Source organism: Dromaius novaehollandiae, chromosome 20, assembly GCF_036370855.1.
Source record: "Dromaius novaehollandiae isolate bDroNov1 chromosome 20, bDroNov1.hap1, whole genome shotgun sequence".
Taxonomy (NCBI): domain Eukaryota; kingdom Metazoa; phylum Chordata; class Aves; order Casuariiformes; family Dromaiidae; genus Dromaius; species Dromaius novaehollandiae.
In genome coordinates this window covers 6,212,140-6,234,774 of record NC_088117.1, presented here as the reverse complement: position 1 = coordinate 6,234,774, position 22,635 = coordinate 6,212,140, and the positions used below count along the sequence as shown (strand labels likewise).

Genomic DNA, 22,635 nt, shown 5'->3' with positions numbered 1-22,635 from the left:
TGAGGTATCTTTCCTGGATTGTGTGGAGATATAAAGCCCCATGAACGGCATCCCTCTCCCCCATGTGTACTTCTCTTTGAGTTTTGCGTGACTCATTGCCCCAGGCAGCAATGAATTGCCTCTGCCTGGTTGCTGGCTCTGGGGTATTAACAGAATATTGAGAATCTCATTTTTTGATCACCCTTAAAACCTCTAGGTAAATGGATCTGGCTCAGAGAAAAGGTAAAAATAATGTGTGCAATAAAAAGATGCGAGAAAAAATAGGAGAAAAAAAGAAAAAGGAAATAAAAAGATGGGATTTCCAGAGAGTCCTGACTGATCTCCACTTCATTATTGAAAGATTGGACTATTAACGGGACACAGTAGGCCTGAAGGAATTGTGTGATCATTTGTGCAAATGGTAATTTCAGTGTTCAGTCTATCATATCCATAAACATAATGTGGCTGGGACTGACATGAGTTATAGCAAATCCCTTTCCCAGGAGGCTCCATGCCACTTTGATGCAATGCCTGAGAATGCAGAGAGCTGGAAAGTAAGAGATACTTCCTCTTCCTCATGCACTCTCTCTCTCTCAGCTGAGCTGATGGCTGAAGCCACTCTGATTACAGCAGATTTGTGGAATTAAATGGAGGAGCCATAGTGCTGACAAAGAAACTGTTCCAGTTCCAGAAAAGCTCATCTCTGTCTTGTACTTACTCACACAACCGAACATGCAAAATCTGTTCGGTAAATAAAGATGTGTTACTCTGGCTCAACACAGTACTTTGCTGAAGTGCTAATCCCAGGGGAAATGCATGCCAAATACTTCCTCCGCTTTACAGATGTGCTGCTTGACTATGTGTGTCCTTGCACACTTGTAGCTGGGGGAATACATGTCCTAACATTGAGACATCACTCTTCCGCTCTTTGTGAACTCAGCAAACAGTCCAAACTGGGATTTTCAGCTGTGCCTAGTAAAGTTGAGCATCCTAATCCCATTGACCTTAACCTCAATTATTCATAAGAATCAAGCACCTTTTCTCTGCTCTCCAGCCTTACAATCCTGGACATAATCTGCAGCCCTAATAAAATGCAGTGCTAGCTTGTGTGTATAAGTTCAGGTTAGCCACTTTTTCTGGGACTCCTGTAGACAGAGCTAAATTTTCTGTTAGTGTCAAGTGATATGTCTTTCCTGGGTTATCTCCGTTTACTCCTGCTGTGAGTACGATTCAGAAGATTAACATTTGAGGGTCTTGGCCCTACAGCCATCTTGGATTAGGACCTGGCCACAGAGTGCAGCAGCTCCTTTCTGGCTTGCTTGCTTCAGTTTCCCCAGTTCAGGGCTGAGAAACAGTGAAGACAAATACCTGGACACAGACAGCATGAGGGCAACACTCCCATATCATGCAGCTCAGACTCATAGGCTACCAGATGCAGAAGCATTTCATGGAGTCAAATGAAGCTGCAAACTATAAATCTGCATAGCATTTGGACCCTGAAAATGCAAATCCCAGCAGTAAAATAACAATATTAACAATCTTACCAAAACCCAAAGTAAACCAGAATGCTATGACGTCCAGATAAAAGGACTGCTAGCCTTCAGAGTGCTAAGACCCCATCAGCAATATTGTGAATTCACTTTAATGCACTAAAACAGTTACTAAACCCAGTTACTAAAACCCAGTCCTAGGTGGGGATAGCCTTGACCTGACAGAACAATCTTGGTCCACTTCTGACTCACATAGATGAAGCTTTCACACAATTTCTGCATTGAGATAAATATATACAAACTCTCTCAGCTTTCTAAAGGCAAAGGGCAGAAATTTGTGCTTTATATTCATTGATTCGGGAAAGCTGGAAAAAACAAGAAAGATTTTAAATGTCACACAGGTATATAACTGTTCATACAGAACCAAATTCACTGGATTCTTATTTAGGCATAATTTTTGATTAACTTCTTTTCCAAGTCAAGGGACAACTTTGTGTCAAATCCCATGACACATGCTGTGCTTGGGGCAATAGTTTACATGAGAGACAGCCACACCACGTAACACAAAGCGAAAGGCTACTCAGTGACTGGAACGTGGACTTTGTACGGGAGTTTGAGTGATGGTCCCCTATAATGTTCTTTGCTTACTGATGTGTCACAGACCTATGGTACTTCTACCACTTGCCTACCTGACTTACCAGACTCACATTTCACCCTAGTTTCACATTGTCATCATAAACAGTACCTACAATATCTTCCACTTTTCTGCAAAGGGGTGAACTTCACCACAATTAAGAGTTCAGGGAGTATTACCCTTGATTTTTCTATCAGTTCAGCTTAGAACCTTGTCTTGTTTTTGCTTCTGTTTTGCTTTTGGATGTTATCTTTCACAAGTTAAGAAACAACAAGCAATTAAAAGGAAATTGTTGTTGTTGTTGAAGGGAAACTGACCACAGTAGCTAAAGGAGAGATCTGTGAACAGGTAACTGGTTTTGGTGTGCCAGGTTTCCCATAGCATCTGTGGGGTTGGGAGGCTTTGTGTCTCCGTGCTTGCTTGAAATTCTTCCTTGGTATCACTTTGTAAGGCTTATGACTTGCAAAGATAAATCTATGTCCTGTAACATTTGTTAAACTACAAACCAATTAAAGTAACAAACTGTCTTTGTACTGCAGGCCTTCCTGTATGCAGCGTTTCTAACAATGGCCTTTCTAGAGCAAACAGAACAAGAGACATATTATTCCCTCCTCCGCACATGCAGAACAGCTGCTAACAGATGAAGACAACTCTACCTCCACCAAGACATCAGCCACATCACTGAACTGGTTCAAAGACAACTGCAATTTGTTGTTTGCTGCTATAAAGAACAGCAGGTGCCTCTGCCAGAGAGCAACTACTACAGATAAGAAATTTGACTGGGATTTGGACAGATAACTCATACAGGGAAAACTCAGAGAATAAACTTTTACTTCTGCAGGGCCTCCTGACGGTGCCAGCTGAAACAAATCCGGGAGCCGATCTGAATGAGGGACTCGGCACAGAGTCTGATCCAACTAAGAGGACTTTCCCAGGGCAAAATTTCCTGCCGTCTATGACAAGGACTGCCAAAAATCCCTACCAGCCATGAAATTAAAAAAAAGCAGCTTCGGTAGAGAGCTAGAGAAAGCTGTAGATCATTAGTCTGCTTTGCCTGATTGCATGTGGTTTCTCCCTTGGCTCAGCAAAGCCAGCTCAATTCCTTTCCCTGTTAGAGATTGGCCCAAATTACACAGTTTACATCCAAACTTTACAAAGCATTAATATTTAGATGGTGGGTTATGTTTCCATCTATAATGCCTTTAATTTTATGGGAAAATAACATACACTTTAGTTTAAATGTCCTAGTTTTCAACTGCTTGGCTGATTTCTCATCTGATTTCCTGCTGGTTTTATTCTACCAGTGTGTTTTCCTGACATGGTAGAGTAGCATGCGATCTTTGTCAGAACAAAGGAGCTCAGGATCAGGCCTCTTTTCAGCAGGATGGTACGCTGGCTTTGCCAGTCTGACATGCCAAGAAGCAGAGCCCAATAGCTCCTGGGACTCATCTTCAGGTCCAGGAATGAAACTGAGACAGCTCCTGTATTTGAAGCCAAAAATCTACCTTTAACTGACTCCCCTGTGCTTAGGAAACCAGGCAGTTTTTCTGCTTTTATTTTCAAATGTTCAGTGGATGAAAACAAAGCTGTTTTGCAAGATGAATTTCAGCTCCCAGAGAAAAATCCTGTCACCTTTGCCTAACCCCATGAAAACGAGGGTTGGGAGCAGGAAGTGTTGCTATAAACTACAGTGTTGCTAATGGGCGACTCTGTAATAATCAGGTGTATTTATAAATCAGGAACAACTTTCCCAGCAAGACTACTTTCCATCAACTCCCACTGCATTATTGTTCCCTGCCAAATCTGTCAGCTCACACTTGCATTGTTAATTAAGTGAACCACTCAAGGCAGGTGAACAGTGAGGAAACAACCGGTAATTTTCCCCGTGATCATTTCTCTCTTTGGGTCTCTGCACTTGGCTGCCTTCTTTCCACATGACCTGCTTTCTCCCCAGCACAGAGGCAAGCCTGTGAAATGCACCTGTGGGGAGAAAGAGGAAGCGAATCTGAAAGAGACAGAGCAAGAGCAAAAGGACAAAATTTGCTGGAAGCCCCATCTGTAGCCTTCAGCATCTCAGGCAGATCCTATTACTGTCTTCAGAGGGAGAAGGGGGAAATGCTGTTAGTAAGCTGAAGGATCAACAGGAAGAAAACACACTTCTTTTCCACTTCCCTCCTTCCTTGCCTCTTCACCCCCCTGCCCTTCCTTCCTCTGCTTGCTGGAGCACCGTCTGGGAAATTGCTATACTACCGAAATCCACAGGCAGCTTCAGCTCCTTCTCCTCTCTTGACCTTTTCACAGTTCTAAGGGTTATTTAATGAGCTTAGAAAAATAATGCATCAGTTAATGGCAGAGTCCCTGGAAGGGCAGCATTATCTAGCTCCCCTCTCCTCCTCCTCGCCCTCACTGGAGGCCTAGTCACCTTCAAGCCTCCACTTTCAGTGTTCTTTCTTGAGTACTTTAAAAGGACTTCAAATTAGTACCACTCTACAAAATGGAGGAAGAGATCAGTGAAAGGCCTGGAAAGGGGCACATAAATGTCGCACTTTGAAAAACAGTTGGAGATTTTCTTATGCTAGTGAGAATGAGAAGCAATTTCTCCAAAATCAGCATGAGACGATTGGTGTACATCAGGAGAGCTGCTCATTTAGTCACAATGTTACATCTCAAAAAGAAGGCTACCATACAACGTGAAATAGAGAGGGTACAGGATGAGAATCTCTGGAGATCTGGGTGGTCCTAACCATGTTATAAAACAACTCTGCAGTTTATTCAAAATTAAGGGCATTTGTTTTAATGAAGCTAGACTCCATTTCAAGGGACTGGAAGTAAAGAATTCTGCCCCCTCTCCAACAGTGAAAACCCACTGCCCACAGGCACTATGAACAACCCACATTTTCCCCCCCAAAATTAAGCTTCTCATTATTTTCAGTGAGACCTGAAACCCTCTCATGACGCTGTGCAGAATCAAGTGGTTGCACATGGTTCTGAAGATAAAACCAAGCACAGCTTGACAGCCTAACTCTCCTTTTGAGTTATTCTGGGGCCTGAAACATAAGCAAACACAGGCTGCAACATTATCTAAACTGGTATCAGGATGTAAGAACTATGAAACAGACAGATCTAAAACAGAATTGGGTGTTTAAATCTAGGTCTTTGCTACTGCAGGTAGTCACTCCATATAATCTCCTTAAAATTATCATTCCCTGTAATATTAGTTGGTCCTCTCCATTTTCCAATGGAATTTCCATGGATTCACCCACGATATTTTAGGGACTTAGCTGCGGTATCAGCATTAGGTACTAGTTACCTTAGACCTCAGGTCAGTGCAAGGAGAGGCATCTCCAAGCTGATTCAATACACCTAAGGTCACACTCTGGAGGAGGCTCTTTACATTAATTATAGAGGAGTCTAGTATGACTAAATTCTTAAGGTAAGGACCTTGATTATGTGTCTAAAGTTAGGTGGGATTAATATCAGTTTCTCTGCTGTTGAAAAGCTTTCCAGAAGCTTTCTTCCAACTGTTAGAAGCCTGCTTCCATTTTTCAGCTTAAATTTAATCATGGCTAGTTGATATTTGTTTGTTCTCCTATCAATGCTATCCTCAAGTCTAACAGATCTCCTTCCTTGTTGCTTTGAATCCTTCTGCTCCTCTTCTCCTCTACACACTCCTCAGCACTCTAAGACAGCTAAACAATTATTGCTAGGGTCCAAGCTTTTTACTCTCTAGCCCCTTGATTATCCCATCAGTCTTTCTCTCTACCTGCTCTTACCTGAATTAGTCTGCATTGGACATGGATGTCTAAAACTGTACGTAGTGTTAGAGATGAAGGTGTACCAGGCACTTACAGAGAGATATTCCCATTTCTCCAGCTTTATTGGAAATATGCTGCCTGACTCATTTCAGAATTTGCCTTTTCCACAGTTCTATCACATACTGATGACCCAGAGGTCTCTAAGGTTGTCTAACTTACCCAGGTACTTCTCCAAGTTCTCCATCTAATAAACACTGTTTTTCCTACACAGACTTCTCAGCTCACTTGTCCAATGTTCATCAGCACTATGACACAAACAAATTCCACTAAGTTCATATCAGCTTTTTCTGATATGATTTCCATTATTAATGAAAATATGAAATTGGATCAGCCACAATGAGTTCTTGAAGAATTCTATTACTAACCTTTCTCACAGAAATACTTCCCTTTGGGGGAAGTTATCACTCTCCTTGTAATACTGTTCTGATCTGATTTAACTTCATTTTATCTACCTCTGCCTTAATGGATGTTGCTCATATCGTAGATATCAAATGTTTCTAGTTTATTTGGACACAGACCTGTAGTACTTCAACTAGCTAGAAAATTAGTTACCGTCTCAAAGCAAGATACCACACTATTCTTTCATGGCCTTTTTCTGGGGGAAAAAAATTGTGATATATCTTACACCATTTTAATTATTCTGCCCTTCAAAGTTGTTTTTGCAGACTACAGAGGTCAGACTAACAGACTTGTAAATGCCTTGATCACTTTTTTCCCCCCTAAAATACATGTACTATGCTTACAATTCTTCAGTCATAAAATGCTACTGAACAAGCACTCTGTATAACTGCTCTTTCAGATATCAGAAATGAAGACAATTTGTTCCTCTCATTATCATTATATCAGCTAGTTCGAATTCTACTTCTGCCTCTGCTATAATAATTTAAATGTCCATACACCCCTTCCCATTCATTGTCCTGCATTTATGCTATGGTCATTACCAACATCCTTACCAAAATTGCAAGAAAATTATTCATTTTGTTTTGAGGACAAATGCAGATTACTTTTAAACTTGGCCCCATTCTTCTTTCTGCACGGTGACGATATTTTTTCTCTCATTTTCTCTATTTCTATGGTTAAAGAATTTCTACTATTTGTTTTAATTTCCTCTGCAAAGAGTTTCCTTTGCAGAGGAAATTAAAACCTTGACATTTTACAACTCTCGCTTTATCCCCACAGCTCATCTGAGATGTTGTTCTCATAGCTGATCAGTCCCTTTATTTATAAATCTGCTCGTAACCCAAGTGGGTATCTGAAAACCTTTGATTTTTCTATTGTCATAGGACACTTACCCCTTTGACATTCTGAATCCACCTAGATGTCTGATTGTTTTAATCTGGAGATTCAGGCAATAGATAGCCTTTTATCCTAGAATCTCCAGCCATTTTTCTTGTGATAATGCAGTCAGTTACATTCAAAAAAATTAATAGAGTTATTTCTAGAATTAGAAAAATGAACCTATGCCTCAGAACTCCCAGCAAAGCAAAAGTTACTCACTCTAATTAGAAGTCCAAGTGCTGTTCAGGGTATTGAACAAGGCCAGAGTGATTTCTCCAGCACACCCAAAGGATGGACACTGTAGCTCAGGTCAAGTTTATCTAGGAGGAAAAAAAGTGGTTTTGAATATTGAGGTCAGATTCATTCCTGTAAAGGGAAGCCATTAAAAAGACTTTTGTCCATAAATTATGTAAGTTTAACCAAAATGTATTTTGAGCATTTAAGTAGAGAATTGTTCTTTTTTCTAGCGTTCTGCAAAAAGATGACTTTCATTTTGGTAAATAAAGCCACTTCTTGCCTCATGATCTTCCACTAAATTGAATATCTGAAAACTGGATTTAACTGCAGTTGTCAATGGAAAAAAATCTGAGATCGGCATTTGTCTTTAATTCAGGCCTTCTGGATTTGAATTCCCGTTTGCTTTTACACATTTTAATGTGAATATATTTTAAAGCCAGATCATTCAGTGGTCAGTCAGCTTGCTGCCTGCATAAGCCATTTTACTTTATCCTCCAGTTACTCCATCAAATCCACTAACTTGGGATCAAGCATTCTAAAATATGAAATGAATGGAGCAGGAACATCACTATTCAGCCCCTTTCATTTGTGTGTTTTCTGAATTACTCTTTTGAATGCTTTTACTAGATATTTAAAAGATGCATTATCACTCATTTTGTGCAATTCCCTATTACATGTACTAATACACAGCATCTGCTTGTACATGCATAGCTGTTCCATGAAGATTGGATAGTTTAAGGGCTGTCAGATAACTGGAGCCAAATTACCTAGGGGTTCCTTCTCCTTGAATTATTCTACTATGAAATTCTCCTCTGCAGGCTGCAAAGGGGAAATGACAGAGAGAAGAGAAACAGCTTCTTCCTGTCTAAACTTTCTGAAGAGCTTGTCGTGCTAAGTACTGGCCTGTCTCCTCTCGTTTGTGTTAACAGTGTCTAAACCACTCTTTCAACTCACCGCCTTCCACAGGAGGAGCTGAGGCAGCAGCACAAATGGATGCTTAAGTACAAGGGGCTGGAGTGAGCTATTTCCATATGTACTTGGAGGTAGCAAAAAAGTACTTCTAGCTTCAGATTTCCATCTCTCACTTCCATTAGTGCAAGCCTAAAAAAAAAAAGCCTTTTTTGCATTAAATACATCTCAAAATAACCTTAAAATTGGTTTGAATCTTACTGTCAAACAACAACTGAGAAACAAGTTTGGTTTTCATCAGCTAGTGACTGCTTGACGTGGCAATGCTTTAGCCAAAGCTCTCATGTATCCCTTATGGCATATTCCTTATTCTGGGCTCAGAAAGAGCTGCACTGCTGGTCTTCAGGCATAGCTAAGTAGGCCAGGGTCTGAACACACCTGGGTATTAGCTGACCCTCAATATATTTAAGTGTGTGTACCTCACAAGCCAGCACTCAGATATACCTCCAAGAGGCTGCCATTTCTTTTGCTTTTAGTTTAATTGATAGACAAGCAACGTGCAAAAGCTGTGTCCTCCAGGACAGTCAGCTCAAAAGGCATTCACCTGTTTTCCATTCACAGGGAAGAAAGTCATGAGTGGGTAGGCAACAGAGCATTTGGGGCTTTAATCTGACCAATAAGTTGATGCAGCTGGATTCAAGCAATAGTAAGGCAAAGAAAAGCCAATCTTCAGCACTTGCAGCCTTAGGTGCTCTGTAACACAGCTCTGTTTCTGTATGCCTGTTACTGCTGCAAGCTCTATCTTTGGAGTGTTATAGTCACCAAAAAGGAGACTTAGGCTGCCTACGGGCTCTCTTGCTAAAATTGCTTTCATTTGGAACTATTTATCAGCTTTTTCAGAACATTTTTCAACTACTCTCCTTAGCAGCTCCGTGCAATGCAAATACCTTCAAGTCATCACTGCAAGCCAAAAGAGCCCAGCCTGATAAAATATAACACAAGGCAGGGAAATTCAATTACAACAGACTGGCTGCGCTAGCCCCATCTTTTTGGTGTGCTTCAGAGGGAGAGGGATAACAGGTAGATGGATTTTCTAGGCATGTGTATGCAATCACTTTTGCTGCTGATCTCTCAGAGGCAAGGTGATAGGTAGGTTCACTCAAGACTGGGGGAATTAAAACTCATGTGTTATGACCCATTGCAAAACCCGAAGCTTCATTTCAGTCCCACCTGAGCTTGGTTTTGAGGGCATACATTAGGCTAATTTCATCCTTAAACCCAGCTCAAAGCATTCAGAGGCTTACTCTGCTACCGCTGCATGCCAGAGCATGTAAGATTGCATATGAAATGTCAGGACAGAGCAGTGATTCTGGCGAAGCTTCCAAAATTTGCAAACTCTTTCATGGTACTTTCATAATTCAGGACCTTTGCTGTGCAACAAGAACAGAACTGTCTCCCTTAACACATTTCTTGAAAACACAGTACAATTCTATGGCACACTTCAATAATCTTTTTTCTTTTCTGAATACACATATACATATGTACGCATACATACTTTTTTTTTTCCCCTGTCCTCTGAGTAATTATTTTTGTTCCAACAAAATCAGAACAAGCAGAGCCGCTACAAATATCTTAGAAGCTTTTACAGAGCAGGCAGCAGCCCACACACCAAGCTGCTTGAAAAGAAAAGCCTGACATGATGAAATTCAGATGCATCTTTCTGGCAGAGAGCTACAGCCCGGGCCTGGGAAGCCGCTGAGTCTGGGTGAGCCGGGGAGTAATGAGGCACTGCGTCTCATGTCATTGACTCTCCCATTTAAAGCGCCGCATTCATAACACAGGCTGCAGGCTGCTGAGCCCTTCTCCACTTCACTAAATTGAAATGGTTCCACGGGGGAATACGGGCAAGGGGGACAAATGGGAAAAGAGCATTTGGCTTCCAGGTTGTAAAGAGAAGGAGCTGACGGCATTCACTGCACAAGCCTGTCCATTACTTCTGCTACCACGGGGCCAAGAAGTGAGGAACCTCTAGCATTGAGATATATATCCAGAGTGTCTGTGATGGCTCAGCACCACATGCCACAACTTGCAGTGTATTACAGCAGTAAACCATCCAGCTATCTGTAACAGCCCAGCCATATTCCAGGATCCAGAAACTTCTGCTGAGACATGTGCTTATCATCTCTGTTTTATTACCAAACAGCAGGCAGGAATCCAACTCAAACACCCACGAATAACCAACCCACAGTACCTACTGCCAGCAGCTGCCAGCAGCCTCCCCCCACCAAGCCGCTTGTGCAGTTTGTTCTGTCCAAGCATATGCTCCCCAAGCGCAGAGTCTTGTTATCGCTGTCTATTACGCTGGGTAAATATCGGAGCAACAAAATTCACAACACAATGCACCGAGATGCAAACATTCAATCGCAAATCCTAAGGATACTACTGAATTTTTACCTAGGAAAACTACTGCTAAAGTCAATGGTGATAGTAGGCATTAACTTGGCCTCATCTACTGAGGTTCAAGGACACAGATGTGGCTGCACTACCTACTCAGGACAGGGCTTAAGCCCCTGCTTAATTTTAGGCTGATGCTTAAAGCCCAGAAAGTTTGCACAGAAGCGCTTCTGCGGCGAGTGTTTTCCTGTCATGAATGTCAATGCAGTTACAGCTACATAAAATCAATACCGATGAGAGAAGAGAAACCTCTACAGGGGAAAAAGTTTTGGAAAAGAAGATGGAAAGGATCTGTTGTCTCACACTAATGTTCCACTTTGGAAAGCCAATTTATTATCCCTATGGATGTGAATCTCTGCTACGGGAAAGCAATTGTTTGAACAGATGTGTGTGAGGGAAGACACACATACACACACACACATTCTCATACACAGGATATTGATTCAAACTATATTTATGATTCCTCAGACCTTTAAGAAATTGATTTTAGACTATTCTCTCTCCCTCTGTCTCACTCCAGCTGAAAATCAAAGCTCAGTCTAGGATCCCTTTAAGAATTTCTCATGGAGGGGGGAATTTTTCCTAAAGTTTGGGGGTGGGGGGGGGGGGAGAAAAAAGAAATCCCGAGGATCCTGTGGATTTGGTGTTCAGTATTCTGTCAACTGCTTTTCCAAAGCAATAGGGAACTTAGGCATAGCATTTTAAAATAAACAAAGACAGACAGCTCACTCCACCTCTTTCCTTTTTCAAGTAAAGGATTATATTTATTTTCAATGAGGTCAGATAACAATTCTAGTTTATACTTCTTCATTCCCTCAAAGCTCTCCCTGGATTTCCCCCCCCCCCCCCCCTTCAAGCGACTGACACAAACCTTAAGTTATAAAATAGCCTCTGTGACAGCCATCTGCACAGCACATGTTTGCCTAAGTGAGGCTAGGCATAAAATAAGGGCTGTAACTTCGCCGAGTTCTAAACGTTCCAGTAAGCAAATGCTTGTACTCCAAAGCGGGTTGCCCTGCTAGCTGGTGGCAGAGCTCCTGCGGATGCCAGCAAGACCTCCACCAGTGCCATGTCACAACAAACTCAGCCTTCAGTGCTCGACCTCCAGAAAGTTTCACAGGAGCATGTGAAGACACACATGAGAACAGCTTTCAGGTATGGACCTGTGACTTATTTTAGCTCCTACCTCCATTATCATCCCCTTCATTATTATCCCCTGTGCTTTCTGCCCTACTCAGTCTTACCCACCAAGGGGATCCACTTCATTTCATTCTGAGCACCATGCACCAGCTAATTATAAACCAAACACAAATTAAACCCATCTTCCCATCCTCCTCTCTGAAACCCCTAATTGCCCATTACCCTGTATTGTGCTCTGACACAAAAGTAATTCTACTAAGTGGGGAGTTTTGTTGTTGTTTTTTCTTTCATAAAAACTGTTAATTTGCTATTAAATCTCTTGTTGAAAGACTAATAGCTTAATGAATGCATTAAACATGTGCAAATTAGTTTTTTTTTACTGCATTACTTAGTTGAAGATTGAAAGGGTATGATACATCATCGTTGGCTCAGTAGGATTTAATGAGGCATTAGACTATCTTCTGTCTTGGAGGCCAGACTTATGAATGATCCCCAGAATTGCACAAGCAACACTTGTCCCAGGTCCCTCTCCTGCTAGCGACATATATTTTCCCCTTGCCTGTTTCTTCCCCCATTGCCGCTGATGTACGTGAAATAAAAATGTAGTTTCCAGATCAGTTTTATAATGAAAAGTAGCCCATTGCTGATGACAAATGTTGTTTACAGTCACTAGAAAAGAGGGTGGAATGGGGAGTGAATATATTAGAGGAGGAGAGGATAGCTTTTATATTCATTATACTGCCATTTTGGGCCCGCGAAGACACATAACCTTTCTCTTTCTCCCTCCATCATACAGTCACTTTCAGATGTCTACATTAAAATAAAAAGCTGCAGGCAGTGTGCTTTGCATTAGCTGCTATCAATGAAGAAGATATTTTCCACCAGTCAAACAGTGCTTGTTGCAGGAACACCACCCCCCTAAAACACACTTCTGGAGGTTTTCTGGATGCTTTTCCTATCATGCCCCTCCAAGGCTCCCTCCTGTTCTACACAGAAGAAAACTTCCACAGGACAAGTAACAGGAGCCAGCACAAGATCCTGATGCTTATCAATTGTTAGAAAGGGTGGTGTTACTCATCAAGGTGATGGAGCACAGCAAGCAGTTATCAGTGCCTACTCAAAGCAAGGACAGCCTCTTACAAGAGGTTATCCAGGAAAATTTTAGACTGCTGTGGGCCTGAGGCTAAAGTCACAGAACTCAGCTGGTTGGGACAGAAAGAATTACCCTGAACTCTGTCAAAAATTGTGTATGAGTTGAGGGAAGACTGTTGGATGGCCTCAGCTGGACAGGGGCTGTAGAGGCTGGCCAGGTTCCAGCACAGGTCCAAAGAGAGACTGTTCCAAGAGAAGAGGGTTTTGAGTCTGGAGATTGCAGACAGCAACAGACTTGGAGGAAACTCTCTCCCATGAGGCCTAGTAGAGTTCTGCTGCTCAGGGAGAAATGGAGACAAAAGCAGTAGGCTGGTATCCAAATAAGAAAGGGTTTTATGTTGGCAATGACAAAAAAAAGAAACTGTTTACTTTGAGAGAACTTAGGTAAACTCCAGCAAAAGGGATGCATTGTTTTACTACTTTTGGAGTTGTGTCTGTCAATTAAAGGAGGAAGAGAGATCTATGGAGAGGTGGCTGCAGGATAGCCACAAGCTGACATGTTCTGGAACAAATCCAGAGTCAGCCTGGCACCTGTCCCACCCTCAAATCTCCACTTGGAACTACTCTGTGCCATGACCAAAAGGCTGTCAAATACTAATAAAGTCTTAATGCATCATCTCTTATTCACACTGATTAATACAAGACATCCCAGGCATCCAAGGTAAGTAGGTAGTATTCCTAGACTCCTTCTGTAGCCAGTGAAGGAGGATTAGCACTTCCACATTCAGAATGGCTAAGTTAAATTCCTACATGAACCACCACCTTTTCAAGTCTTTCTCCACTGATTGCACAAGGAGCTTTAGAGGTTCTTGACACTTATCTTTGACACCTCAGTCCGATGTCTGAAAATAGACAGCAAGTATCTTTATAGGACTATCACCTGCAAACCCACACATAAGAATAGCAGCAGGGTTCCAGTGCTGTAATTAATGACTTATAGTTGGACATTACCTAGGGTCCAAGAAGAGCCTGAAGGCATACAATTATTGCTATAACTTTATCACCTCACTTGAGTCAGTGAATCTCATGGAAGGGAGATGCAAGTGAAAGTCAGAGACACTTAGGAAAAAGAAAGAGGAAACAGGGACTAAGTTCTGACACAATATCATTTGATGGGCCTTGATGAGGAGGTGGCAGCTACAACACAAGGAAAATTCACAAACAGACACTTTATTCTCACACTAAAATGTACTGCAATTCTTTGTGTATTGCAATTTGTGAGAAATTCTGCCTGATTTTGCTCATACCTTACACTTACATCTGATAGTCATATGCCCCAGCATGAAGTATCTGTGAATATATTTCCAATGAATAAGAACAAAAAGGAAGTCCTGATTATTGGTATCAGTAGTAATTTGACCACAGTATCATGCCTGGAGCCTTCCGTGTTTATTTTGGATGGAACCTCCTTTGTTTTGCATTGAAAACAAAGCAGAAACTTTGAAACTGTCAGGCAGCCCCTTACTGAGGGCTCTAGTTTTTAGGAGAATGTACAAGGACAAGAAGAACTGCTGTCTAGTCAGGAAGCATTCATGTTCTACGAAGTACTAAAGACATGCCTCATATATCACCTGTCTTTGATATCTAGACTATTGACACATTAACTTGTTAATTAATTGGAGTCTATATGTCTTCTGAGCTACATTTAGCAAACTAGAAGTTAGGTGTTTAGCCTCACCATTCCCTGAAGGTGTACCCAGAGAGGTACTAGTATCTGTAGAAGACAGATTACTTAACCCATCTAGCTGGATACCTAGGTTAGTATGGGAATAATCATTCTCTGAAATCTGTAATATTATGCTTAGACTTTAGAAAGAGCCTGAACAGCCAGCCTAGACATTTAACTCTCTGACGGTTAATGAATTGAGGTGGATCCCATCCTACTGATACCAGAAAACCTCTCCATTAGCTATCTATTATTAGTATATTGACAGTGTGGAATAACGCTATCATAAGTTCAGGTAATCTTTTTGCATCTCGTAAGTTTTTAAAATAAAACGTGTTACAGGTTATCAACAGAACTCACTTCTCTCAGTTAGCAAACGCTGGATCTAAAAGCCTGAGCGAATGCCTAGTGTAACTCTTTAGAAATGCAACTATTTCTCGGGGGAAAGAAGGCAGCCCATGCACTTCACAACACAGTTGCTGCAGAAAGCACATACGCTCACACACAAGAGAGTAGCGCCAGCTTCTAGTTTTGAAACATTTTAAAATATATATGAGGTGGGGGGGGTGAGCATGCAAAGCCACTTTCTGTGAATCAATTAGAAGCCCATATATCCCAGAAATTGTTAAAAAGCACTTGTTGAGGACAGTTGGAAATCACAGGCGCCCACTCAAACCTTACGAACGAACCCTGTGAATAATTGTACCTTATAGACAGGTCAGTACTGGCACACGCGGTATGGAAGAAAACGCATCCCTGCTATTCAAACTGAACACTTCGGTGCTAATACTGCCTATAGTCTGGGCTCACTGCGTTTCCCGTGCACGGCAACCGAGTACAAGGTCAGCGGCAGGCTGCACTCCTATTGTCAGCGTTTGGAGAAGGAACATTTTATCCTTCACAACAAATCTACACATAGGCTATTGAATGAAATACAATAGCCTCACTACATTACTTCATCCATTAGCGAGATGCTTGTAAGGAAAAAAAAAAGTGTGTTTTTATATGACCCATTAACGCTTCTGAGGTAAACAACTTGCATCTGGGCAGAACACCGGTATCAGGACCCCAAAAGCTGCAGAATTTTCACGTTTTGGCATTCAAAGGGAGGTGGGGACTTTTTTTTTTTTAAAGGCATAATTCAATACTCTTTTAGGAGGCCAAGACAACCTAATGTACGGGGAGCTGCACATACACCACGAGAGAGGCTCCAATCCCAGGGGCCGGTGATTTGAAGCGTTTAACAAAATCTCCTCACCTCGGGAGGGGGTGTCCGGGCGGCGGCGGCTCCCTCAGGGCGGGGGGGGTCTGCGGGGCGGCAGGGCCGGGCCTCGCCGGGCAGGGCCCGTCCCAGCGCCGCCATGAGGCAGCGGGGCGGGGCGGGGGAGGAGGCGGCGCGGCGCACGCCGCGAGGTCGGGCCGGGCAGGCGGGTCGGGGTGCGGAGCAGCGGCACAGCCAGAGCGCGGCGCCGTTAGGGGCGGGCGGCCCCGGGCCGAGCTGAAATGGCGGCCCCGGGCCAAGGGCGGCGCGTGGGCGGGAGCCGTGAGGGCCTGTTGGTGCCCTCAGAGCCCTGACAGGCGGTGTGGAAACGTGCCTCGTCCCGCCTTACAAACGGCCTTTCCACCGTCTTCTGGTGAACGATAATGAAAAGTTAAGTACATAAAAATGATCCTAAACAAGCACAAGGCAGCGTTAGGACACCTGCGTGCCGGTCTCTAGTTAGCCTGCCTTGCTCCTCCTCCTCGGCTGCCCTGTGCGGGATGGAGTCTGGGCATCTGCAACGGCGGAGACTCTGCCCACCTACCCATGATGTTTATAATGCAAATATGGGCCTCCCGCCTCTGCAAGACGGATGGATTTAGGGCATTTGGCCCCTCTCAGTCTTAAAGCTGCTTGGCCACTCGTATTTCAAAAGATCTCCCGGGCTGCCTGTGAGCAGGTGTTGTGGGGACTGCACCCCCCACCCCCTCTTCTCCCCCTCTCAGCCTCTGCTTTCCTTCCCTCAGCCTTCCTGCTCTCCCTCAGAGCTCGGGACTCAGCTGCCGTGCTGGAAAACCTGATGTGCAGGTGACACTTCACGGATGTAATCAGAATATGTTGCGGGGGACAGAGGAGCAAGAGATGCTGACACGGAAAAAAAATTCTATTTTAAGCAGGCCAAGCGCACGCCCACTCCCGGCCTTCGAATGAGCAGGGCTGCCAGCTTTGTGCGCCATGAATCCTAATCTGGCTGGGGGAGCTGGATTTCTTTCTCCCCGACGTTGCAATGGAAGTGCTGAAAAGGGTGCGCCAGATCCCGCGATGGGAGTGAGACACCAAAGTCAGCATGGTGGCTCTGGATTGGAGCGGCGAGAGGATTCTCGGCGCTTTTGGGAGTTGGGCCACAGTTAAAGGGATTTATCTGGCGAGCTGAGGTTAACTTGTGAATGTCTTGAAGATGTCGCTGAAGTGGCAGTAGCTGGTTAAGAGCTCTCATCCTAGCGAACACTGCAGCCGGAGTGTGAGGGGAGAGGTTGAGGAGAGGCAATGCAAAACCTCCGAGGAGAGGAATGAATGATACACTCCTGGCACAGGCCTCTCCTTGCAGCTCAGCTCCCATCCTCCTGCCCTTTCCTGTGAGTAATTTGGGACTTCTCCAGCAAGGAACAGCAATGAGTCTTGGACCTTTGTGAAAGCACCGCTGTACAGGCCAAGGAGAGCTGGGACTGAACTAGTGACCTTTCTACACCATCCATGGTCCTGCAGTGACTGAGCCAGGGCATTGGGCCTCCTTAATTTGAGGCAAACAGCAAGTTAAGTAAATCTCCATCTGTCTTCCACAGGAAGGAGACCAATATTTGCATTATAAACATAATCTGTAGGTGGGCAGAGATTCTGCCATTTCAGATGTCCAAATATGACATGAAAACAGGAGTTGAGACTGGAAGAGAGGCTCCCTGTGATCAGGAGTCTGTTAGCACACACAATCTTACCCCTAGTCCTCAGGGCAAGTAATCCTACGGTGCTATCATTCATGTTCTCTCTTTTATTCAGGATTCAGAGACTGGAGCAACGAGAAGGTGATCGAGTTTCTAGATGTGGCACTTGAGCGTGCTTCAGCGTGATGGTAAGTCAGAACTGTCTCCAGCTAGAAGTGTTAAAACTGAGGTTCATGATGGAGGGCAAATTGCTTTATGGCTCATATGCGTTGTGTCTGCATATGTATCTATCTGTCCATCCAGATTTCAGGCACCATTTCTAATTCCTTGAAAAAAATTAAGTATGTTCTTAGAGGATGAATGGGAGAGGTATTAACCTGGGTTACTTATTGTCATTATAACTGTTTGCATTCTCTGGTCAAGGAGTCTGAGGAGTGTAAACAAAACCTGAAGGGAAGAAAGACAGCATTCTCACAACAGAGCTTGTTTTGAGCCCCCCAGAACGTGTGATTGTTTTTATTTTATGTAGAAAACTCAGTGTGAACGAAATGTCACCAACTCTGAAGCAGGTATGTTTGAATGACGTGCCCCATACTGAGACACAAATTCCTGTGAATCAGGCATATTACATATTGCTGAGACGGCTCAGCCCTTCTGCATGTTTCTGAGCCTGAAAGAATTGGAACGCAAAGCAGGTAAAAGCAGGAGGCAAACCCATTGTTTGTTTATCAGACGTAAAGAACACGTACAGTCTTCGGATTATACCTTGGCGCTGTGCGGGCTCCTGCCGCCCAGTCCCTGTTATAATAGCAGCCTGCTCTAATAACAGCCTGTTAGAAAACAACGCAGCAGAGCGGCTGGGCAAAGACGCATCCAGGTCACAAGGCAGGAGGCAGGGATCCCACAGGCTAGCCTTGGCTTTGAAGCTAATGAATGCAGTAAGCAGAGAATCACTAAAGCATGAAAAGTACGCCTTCCAAATGCTGCTGAACTGAATTCCCTCCTACTGCCTGCGAGCCAAGCAAAGCCCATTTGATTGCACCTGAGTGGGCTAACCATCTACAGAAGCTCTTGCTGACCATGAAACTGCTGACTCTGCTTCCCTTACCTCAGAGTCGGGGGCCCAAGCAAAGATGAACCTCACTGCCAGCAAAACTCCTGTCACTGTATTTTAATCGACTAACCTTCTAGTACCTTCCCAAAACTCATATACAAATCAATCACTGAACAGCCATACTGTCCTAATCATCTCCTCACATACCCAGTTTTTGACTCACCTGTTCAGTAAGAGTTGTCCTTTACTTACTAGCTTCCCTCCAAAATTTTTCGATGTATCTGTTAAGTAATTCACTGACCAAAATATTTTAGTGTCTTTAATTTATGTCAGTGTTCAAAACTCCTCTCTAAATTAACAAAAAGTTTTCTGCATCTCCGTAGAGATGTTTTCTGGTCTATGGCTTGCTTCACTGTCCTCAGCCCATCTCTAGTTTCCGTGAATCAGAGGAACTTTCATGGCCTCCTACTTCCCAGGGGAAGATTGTCTCCTGAAGCTTTTTTCCATTGCCCTAGGATCATCTCCCTTTCTGTCTCTTCAGATCTCCTTCTGCTGCAAATTAAATTAAAGCCTCTCTAGGAACCTCATGGTCAAGTCAATGCAGACCCTGATGCAGTAAGATGGGTTAAACTGTGGTTTAAAGTGAGTGGATATGCGAGGAGCTGATAGGAAGCCTGGCTTTGTGATAAAGGAACTGGTTTGTAATTCTGGAGAAGTAGGATTCATCACTCCTCACTTTTGTATATACAATGTAGGTGGCTCCTTTTAAGATAGAGATGTCTGTGCTCCCACTAAGTCATTAGCAATCCAACCAATACACTCTCATCCTCAAACCCACTGATTGTACTAGTAGATCTCCACTAACTGTAGCGAGAATTGATCAGGGAAGTGTGGGGGGGGCAATATCTCATACCACATCCAATGAGGAATGTGATTCTGGTCATATGAAAAAAGCTCATCTGTATGGTCTGTTCAGTCTTTTCTCTCAATTACCCTGCAGCTGTATCTTTTCCAAAAATAACAACTAGCTCCTTTGCGTTTTTTGATTGCACCATCATAATTAAAATAAATTCTGAACTCCGAACAGCGAGTGGTAGGAGCCCATCAATTTTATGGGGGAGAATGAACAAATGTTTTCTTTCGAATTATTATTACTCTAGCCTACCTGGTTTCAAAATTGTCTTTGATTCAATTTGGTTGCTGTGGAAACAGCCATGACATCAGACTTGGGAGTCGTGACATCGTTGAGTGAATAATCATATGCTAGAGAAGGCAGCAGGAAAATGAAGCAAACAAATGTGTTTATCCACCAGTGCTTCTACCATGAGGCACTGGAATCTCCAGTGGTAATTTACCGCACGTTGCTAATGTGTTTGTTATAATATATTTCTTTTTTCTTTTTCCTTTTATTTTGGCTGAATTTGAAAGTTCATCAGGGCTGGAACAAACAGGGGAAGCATATTGAAATGAGCATTACAGATCTGTCGTGCTCTAGTTTATGGTCTTTTCTCAGTGATACACAGTAAGTAAAACAAGCACTGATTGAGTCAGCTGCCTCCTGGGTGTTCATTTGCTGTAGTGTGAGGAATATTAATGCTAAGTACATCCGCGTGCATCAGGAAAGGCAGGAGGAGGCAAGCAGATTACCCCGGCTTAGGGGTATTATACACGCGTCTGCAACTTCCAAAGACACAGAGAGGAAACATTTCTGTGGGTTTTTGTCTCTTATCTTCTTATAGTCTTATAGATTTTGAGATGCATTGCCCTGGAGTTTTAATACTCAGAGTTTTCGGGGGGGGTTGTGATATTTTTCTAAATCCTCCTTTTTACAAAAAAAAAAAAAAAAAAAAAGGAAGAAAGCAAGCACTGAATTTCATCAGGATAAAGAAAAAGCAGATTCCAAGAGAAGAAAGAACAGATGAAAAAGAAAAGTTTGATTAAAATCCCCTCTTGTTCCATGTGTTTGATGTAAATATCTTCACACCTTTCTCTTTTCCTTTGCAACCTCAGCAGAGGGTTCAGCCCATCACCAGGGGATTGAGTTCCAAGCTCAGGGCTTTGTAGTTGCTGCTGCTCTTGCTGCTGTTGTCTAAAGGGATTATAAGCCTTTGTAAAGCTTGTGTTAATACCCTGGAGGGGAAAAACGAGTTTCCAAATAACCTTTTTTTGTGTATCTCCTGTCTAAGGAAACCTAGGAAGGAAAAGATTAGGAAGTATTTTGGCTTCAAGAAGTACGGGTCATTTAAAGTTCTTAAGAGAGGCCTCCAGCCTTTCTGCCTTAGTCTCTCCCAGTGCAAAGATGACCTTGTTGTGACACAAGGACCTGTTAGGAATAGCATTGTATTTGCTAATTACCAGCGAACACATTCGATCCTAGACTGGAGTTTTCAAGAGCACCAGAAGGAACAGAATTAGGTGCTTAGCTCCCATTAGGTCCTTCAGTAATATTTAGATATTCCATATGTTCTATATGTTCTTTGAAAAATCCCATCTCAGGATTCAATTCTACAGCTTCAGACTGACCCTCAGTATCTTTTCAAGCCATTTTTTTTTCTGCAGGATTGGTTTTGAGCCACGTCGCACCACTTCCCTTTAAATGCAGTTGGTATTCCAAAGGTGCACGGCTACTTGGTATTCAGGGAGAGTCCCTGGCTGTGGGTCATTCAATATTCCAGTGCAAAAAGTGAGTTGCTCGGTATTCCAAGGATGTACCACTGCCCTGCGTCAGTCGGTATGCAGGACTGTACAGCTGTGGATTGCTTAGTATTCTTAAGGTGTGCTTCAGGTGTTTAAGGCTGTCACAGAGCATTTGGGTGCTTTCCAGGATGAGAGTCTTTCAGCATTCACGTATGTCTCTCTAGCAAGGGGTGACGCACGTGGTCGTTCATTCAGTTCTCTCCCCTACCAGGTTTTGAGAATAGAAGCAAAAGTGATGGTCAAAGAGAAAATGAGAATGGAGAGAAGAGAACTAGAGAAAAAAAAGGGAGAGTCATGAAAGGGCAGTTCTTTAGAGAATGAGACCTTTGAGCCCCTGCTATGGGTACTTTCCAGAAGCCACAGTTTAGGTTTAGATTAAAAGGATGAAAGCAATGCATCCCATCTTTGTAAAACTGACATGAGAATTCAAGGTACAGCTATTAAGATATATTCATTATCACACTTTTTGGTACTGGTCAATGGCATGTTATATGATAAAAGTTTTGTCTCCACAAACACAAAGGAGCAGAGAGGGCAGTGGGAGGTGGAGGAACCCCAGTAACCTGATCAGAGAAATGCAGCATCTGACCCGGCCTCTCCCAGGGCTGTCACAAGGTGGGTGATCAGCCCCGTTGTCTGGGGGTGAAACCTGTGATGATGAGTCAAAGGGAGAGGCTCTCTGGATTACCTTTCACACTGAGGGGTATTACTGCGTGTGGGGGTATGGGATCTAACCCAGAATGCTGGGAAAGAGCCTTTTGGGATTGCACAAAACTTCTTATGGGATGTCTATGGCAGGGAAAGTGAGGGATAAAGGTGGTTTGGGGAGGAACAAGCAGGAGAAAATAGAGGAAAAAAGGGATAAAAGGGATTGGTCATATATAAACAGGTGCAAACTCACCCTAGCTGTATTAAGGTATAGATCTTTTTGGAGTGACTAACAGTGGGTTAGGGACAAATCAACATTTCTTCATTGTGAATATTTTGCATTTTCACACAATTAACAGAAGTCTTAATGGTTCCCCAGACCTTTCTTCTGCAAATCTGTGTATTTATGGGAATGCTTTGCAGTTTCCTTCTTCCCCTTTCTCCTTTCTAGGTATGCCTACTGGCTTGGAAGGCTTAGCCTGCATCTTTTCTTTCTCCATCAACCCTTGGCCTTAAAACATTAAATCAGAGTTCTCTGGATCTGCTACACCATGAAAATATTT

General features: G+C 43.1%; 1 long non-coding RNA gene across 1 annotated transcript in view; it reads right to left on the bottom strand.

Annotated features, from left to right (window-relative positions):
* LOC112991336 (uncharacterized) overlaps positions 1–16,129 on the bottom strand; it is a 65,882-nt gene extending 49,753 nt beyond the window's left edge. Inside the window, exons 1-3 of the long non-coding RNA XR_010392451.1 lie at positions 16,013–16,129; positions 8,388–8,534; positions 7,416–7,516 (exon numbers count right to left, since the gene is read on the bottom strand). This is a non-coding gene — a long non-coding RNA (uncharacterized LOC112991336). The remainder of the gene's footprint in view (positions 1–7,415; positions 7,517–8,387; positions 8,535–16,012) is intronic.
* Positions 16,130–22,635: the final 6,506 nt, after the last annotated feature.